At 43.5% G+C, this 6,243-nt stretch overlaps 1 protein-coding gene across 1 annotated transcript in view; it reads left to right on the plus strand.

Annotated features, from left to right (window-relative positions):
* LOC110309746 (cadherin-related family member 3-like) overlaps positions 1-435 on the plus strand; it is a 118,284-nt gene extending 117,849 nt beyond the window's left edge. Inside the window, exons 20-21 of the transcript XR_015044712.1 lie at positions 23-77; positions 174-435. The gene's annotated coding sequence lies outside the window, so the exon portion shown is untranslated. The remainder of the gene's footprint in view (positions 1-22; positions 78-173) is intronic.
* Positions 436-6,243: the final 5,808 nt, after the last annotated feature.

Here is a 6,243-nt window from a genome sequence, read left to right on the forward strand (position 1 = left end):
ACATTTCTTGCCTTTGATTCAGGTCACTTATTCCACTGTGACTTAAAGAGCAGGAATGGGAATCATCTTCAGGAAAGGTAGTTTGTTTTATTTGATTTCATTTCTTGTAGTCATAAAAAATGTAGTATCTTACAGAAGTACAATTGATCAAGCTTTTAATTTTCTTTTTATAGGTCTCTGGAGGATGACCACCTGAAGACTTTAGTTATTAATGACTTGCTAAGGAGATATCAGTGTCAAGCTTTTCAAAAGCTCTGCACACAGACAGATTTCTAAGATTCATTTCCCCTTTTTCATGACCTGTGACCTGGAGACCAGGAGAAACGAAGGCAAGAGCCCACAAGCAGTGCTGAGAACCTTAACCAACATTTACTCCACAATGAAACTGGCTTGGGATATATACTCTCTTAATTAATAATAATCAGGATAAGATATACACCATGAGCAATATTAAACTAATATTTGAATCTGAAGATATCAGGGACTTGAATGACCACAAATGCCTTAGTACTTATTTCTGCTTACAGAAGTTCAGTGTTTGGGAGAACAGATCTCTCAACATCAAACACCTGAAATTAAGCAGGTATTTCTTACTGATGTCTGCTTGAGGGATTGAGTCTCAAGAGGCATTACAGCACAGAGGCTATCAATGATTTTGAAGTGTGACAAGTCCTTTTGTCTCTCTGAAGTCCAATGTGTTTTCTTGTAAAAGATGTATGCTTTAAATCACAGATCTATCTATCTATCTATCTATCTATCTATCTATCTATCTATCTATCTATCTATCTATGTGTGCTCACGTGTATTATGTAGGTGCAGATGCATGTCATATATGTGTGCAAATGTGTGGAGGCCAGAAGTTAATGTCAGGTGTCTTCTTCACTATTTCTCACTTAGAAAAGTTTTTTGAGGTCATTATTTATCTATAACTGACCTGAAATTCACTACATAGCCTGCCTGGCCGGGCTTGAACTCACAGAGATCAGTCAGCTCCTGTCTCCTGGGTGTGGGGATTAAGGGCAAATGGAACTATGTATGGTTTCCCAACTTGTTTTTGACACAGCGTCTCTAACTGAACCACAGAATTCCTGATTACGATTTGGCTGGGTTGAGTGGACTGCAATGCCTTGGATCCTCGTGCTTCCATCTCTTAGGCACTAGGATGACAGGCATGTGCTGCTGTGCTCAGTGTTTTACGTGACTGTTGTAGATTTTCATATTTGCATGGCAACCTGACCTGTGATGCACACTAAAGCCCTCAGTACTTCACTCTGTCTCATACTGAGTTATGAGAAGAAATAGTACACAGCTCTAAGTCTTTAGGTGGCAGCACTTCATAACCTATAAGCTAGAGACACAGGAATACAGCAGGTGTGGTGTGGGATAGTGTGTGTGTGTGTGTGTGTGTGTGTGTGTGTGTGTACAGTTTTGGGATTTATAGATTGGAACCAGTTGGTAATTAGCTTAACAATGTCTGTGAAAGGAGCAGCCTGCTTTTTTCCAGATGGCAGTGAAATTTTCCTTCAGGGAAGAGACCAAAGAATGTCTGGGAAAGGCTCTTCACTCTCCAGCTCTCCTCTCTTAGGATCAATTAGGATTTGATGAATAGTGTCTCCATCTGTTGCCAGCTGGGTTTTGAGGGGGAAAGCACAAACATGTATAAACTTTCTTTTCAAAATCTAGCTTGGATCCATTTGTATTGGATATGCCTGTGCCAAAACAAAACAAACTGTTAAGTTGGTGTTTGTTGTCCACACAAACAGGCTTGTCTCAACTTGTTTGGTAGTTTGGGATTCAGTTGCAGACTTGTCAGCAGAAAAGACCTGGAATGGAAACCCTGTGAGGATTTGTTTGGGAGAGAAGAGGTACAGCTGCCCTCAGGGATAAAGCTTTTATCATTATCAATTAGCTCTGAAATTATTGTGTTGGCATCTTGTAAATTGGGATATTATTGATACATAAATCTTATTGGTTAAGTAAGCTTTAAGAGTCTTGATTCTACAGGGTTACTGGGTCTTGTGATATGCAACCATGATGTTGGTGGTTCCATTTAGTTACTGGAATGTGGGATCGACAACTACATGAGTTTATGGCTGAGGAAGAACAAGCAGCACCAGGGACAAGCAAAGGAGAGCTGGGTACACAGCGAGGGGTCAGGTACAGCAATCAGGCGTAGTCAGGGATAGCTCCAGAGAGTTGGCAATGGCAGCAGGAGTGCAGGAGCATAATCTGGCCCAGTGGAGAGTTGACAGGATCTTTTTAAATATTTCCCACAACAGACCTGCACTGTTTGGTATCTAAGATGCTATGTGGCTGCTAACAGGGGAAATAAATGTTCATTGGAGTTTCTGGGAAGCAATTATTCCTATCTCTGCCGTACTTTGATAGCTACATTCTTGGACTTTAGGTATCTCTCTAAACCCTGTCAGTTACATAGGACTTTTTGCTTTATGTGTCTGTCAAATTTTCTTTTGCTTAACATTTACCTGACATTGTTCTGGGTTCAGCTTTAATTTTTATTTTGAGTTCATGTTATGTTTCAGTTTGCTGTTTTCTACTTCTCCCTGATAGAGCATCTGCCTCTGGGTGTGAGCTGGATAACCAGAATGAAAGACTGTTCACTGTGAGATCATGTTCACTATTCTAGGAGTTAGGACAGGAGCATACCACTTTAGAGAATCAACATTAAATTTACTACGGTAATTTTAAAATACTTCAATATGTGTGATTCTTAGTCTCATGCCAGCAAATCCAGTATATGGAAGGTAAAGCAGAAGGATCACCATGATGTTGAGGCCAGCCTTGTCTACAGAGTGATTTCTGGATCACCATAGGCTACAGAGTAAAACCCTATTTCAAAGGACTGTCACTCACCACTTATTCAATGTGTATATGTTGGGAGCAGTGGGTGTGGGGAAATAAAAGAGATGGGAGAAAAGCTGCATCCTGCCAGAGTTCTGGTGCTCTGGGTGGGTAGATGAGGAGGACTGCAGCATACTCTCCTTGCGGCCCCAGGTGGGTGTCTGGCTGTGTGAAGCCACAGTCCCCAGTCCTCGGGGTGGTGGTGGGGTGGTGGAGAGGGAGCAGTTTGAGGTCTCTGTTTATTGATTCAATAAACATTCTGTTTATTGATTCTTTGTATTTTTTTTTGTTGTTGTTGTTCCTAGTTTATTGATTTCAGTCCTCAGTTTATTGCCTGTTGTCTCTGGTCTACTCTTCTTTCTTGTTGTCCACTGCTGTATATGCCATGCTAGCTAGCCTGGTGTGTTTAAGGGCACTCTTGTCTCTGTCTCTTATCTTACTGTAGGAATGTTGGGATTATGACATACTACCATGACTAACTTTTATGTGGGTTCTGGGGATTTGAACTCAAGTCCTCCCACTTCTGCAGCTGGTGTTTTACCCACTGAGCCAACTTCCTGGAGTCAGTGGCTTTGAGAGATGCTGCTGCTCTAAGTTCCTGTCTACAGATCAGTCCATTCCAGCCAGCACTCCTTCCTTACATTCTCTGAAACTGGGATGTAAATAAACTACCATCAGGTATTTTTGTCAGAGTTATGAGGAAAGCAATGGCTTGGGTGCTCTTTTTGGTTGTAAGACCCAATTAGTTTTCAGCTCTCTCCATGATACTGCAAGTATAGTCTTGACTTATTGGCACATGTCTCTATGGTAGAATTGACAAATGCCTGGCAAAGATGCTCTGCACCTGCTTCATAGCAGACATTACTAATGGATCCTTGCACGCCCTTTCACTGGGAATGGAAGTACCCATTGTACTCATGGAGATGTATATTATAGAATGCTTTCAAGGAGTGTTGGGAGCTGAGAGTCCAGCTATTAACACATGAACATCAACTTTAGTATGGGGCATTGGGCTATACACAGACAGTCTGGTCTCCTGTCGAGCTGAGGTCTGAACCCTGGGAACCGGTGTTGATAATTCATCTACATGGGACAGAAGGAGTTCTCTCATGTCCTCCTGGAACTCTGGCTCCTCTTACCGCTTCCATTGCCCCCACAGGAGAAGCATGGCTAGTAGTCATGTAGGCAATGTCCCAAGCTTCTGATCTTCAGGTTATACTCCTCCCCAGTTACCTAGCAACAGTAAAAATAACACCACACCATATAAAGGGCTGTTTGGCCCCTCCTCACTCTCTTGCTCTTACTCCCCTTACACTCTTCTTACTTTCTCCTCTTCTCTCCTCTCTTCCTCTCTCTCCCTCTTATTCTCTAGCCTTTCTTCTCTCCTCCCCCCTCTCTTTTCCCACTTCTCTCCTCTTGGCCATGGATGGTCTCTCTCTCCCTTTTCACCTTTTCTCTTTCCCCCTGCCTTTCTTCAATAAAGCTCTAAAACCATAGACTGTCTCTGCTCATCAAGGCCCGCTGCACTTCCTCTTGCCTATGTGGGAACCTCTCTCCCTCAGCCCTCTCTCCTATAACCCTGGGGCTACTGGGTGTCATCTCGGGGGGCTCCCCAGTCAGGGGCTGCTCCTTGTCCATCCCCAGTTGAGTGGGGTCAGTGGCTTAGATGCCCACCCGGGGCCAGGTGGAAAGCATCTGGCAGCCCTCCTGCATCTGTTTGCCCAGAGCATAGGAGGAACTCTGGCTGGATGTAGTCTATCCTCCCTCCTCCTTCCTTCCCCAGCCCCCTTTTCATTCCCACACTTTAGCTGCACTGGAGTCTCCAACTGAATCTCATCCCTTGCTGTGTCCACTTCCCACTCTGGGTAGCAAAGCTCATTGTGCATTGAGCTTGATTGGAGGGAGGGAAGCTTAGTAGGACCTAGGTGGGTGGATGCAAGTCAGGATCTCAGTGGGTGATGAGTCCTTGGGCAGTGAACACATCTGGGAATGGCCTTGAAGATCTTGTTCATTTACTCAGGGAGTGGGTGTGGAAAGGGATATTTATGTCCCTAGTGAGGTGAGCAGGATCTCTGAGACAAGGTTTGTATGACTATACCATTGGCCAGTGTAGGAATGTTGGAAAATGCTTCATGTACATACTCAGAGGGTGTAGGTTCAGGGGGAGAAAAATCTTATAAGGTCAAACAATTAGTGATGAATTCTTATTAGGGTTGAGGGCAGTTGTCTTTCTGGCACCAGGTTTAGATGGAGGAGGTAGCCAACTCCTGATATCTTCATGTTTGAGGTATCTGGGTTTGAGGCTTCCTTGACTCTTCCTCTGTAACTCTGGGCCATTACAGTTCCACAATGCATTCTCTGGCCCAGTTCTCCTCAGGAGAGGCTGAGCCAGGGTGATAGCTAAGAGAGGGCACTTGTAAAGACACAGATGTGCTAGGCCACTCTGAGCCAGCTCTTTAGGGAAACATTGACTCCAGCACTGTCCAGGTTGGTGGAGGCTGTACCAGATTTGCACTGCATTCTCCACCCCAGCCCTGTCTAGTCCTAGCTCTCCCCCTTCTATTTTGAGGTGGTGATAATAAACACCTCATACCTCAACCTCCAACTCCAGGTGCTTTCAGAAAGCCCATACTAGAAGTCAATGCTTGATCATAGCAGACTGGAGCTTGCTCATAGAATTAGCTTCCTTTCCATGCCATCCAAGTGTGGATTCTAGTATTGTATGGTATAACCAAGAAAGGAGAACATTTAAAGACTGTTTTGGCCTGCTGGTTGTGGACGATACAGCCATGTGTTAGTTTGCTATAACAAGGACAAAATTAAAACAAAACAAAACAAAACAAAACAGCATCTTCAAAGCTTCTAAAGGATTTCCACCATTATCACACACACAGGGTTTTTAAACCTTGGTGCTAAACATTGGGCAGACTTGCTTTGTTCTATGAATCATCAGACAGTTACCAGTATTCCTAGGATCTACCTACTACATGCCAACTATACTCTATGTCTCTCCACCTTGCCAGATATCTCTCAAAGAGGAAATATATCTTCCCATTTGAGAACCACAGCATTAAGTGTTCTGCCTGGGGACGTAATTTCTAGGAAAAGAAAACCAAACTCTCAGAATGTTTTGAAATATTCCTTTTTTCATAAGCTAAAATCCCAGTCAGAGATCTTTTCTTGGAAAAAAGAACATTAGCTCCTTGAATTAATTATCAAACAGATAGAAAGTTTGATTTTGCTTTGAACACATCTCCCAATTAAGAGGTCAAATTTCTAAGGAGGCTGCTGGCAGGTGTCTGAAATCTCATGGCCTGCTTTTTGCCTATGATTGGGTCCTTAGGAAGGGCATCTAACTCCCACACAATCTGCAGGATGGTG

The sequence above is a fragment of the Mus caroli genome, unplaced genomic scaffold (assembly GCF_978045245.1).
Source record: "Mus caroli unplaced genomic scaffold, Mus_caroli_1 scaffold_12, whole genome shotgun sequence".
Classification (NCBI taxonomy): domain Eukaryota; kingdom Metazoa; phylum Chordata; class Mammalia; order Rodentia; family Muridae; genus Mus; species Mus caroli.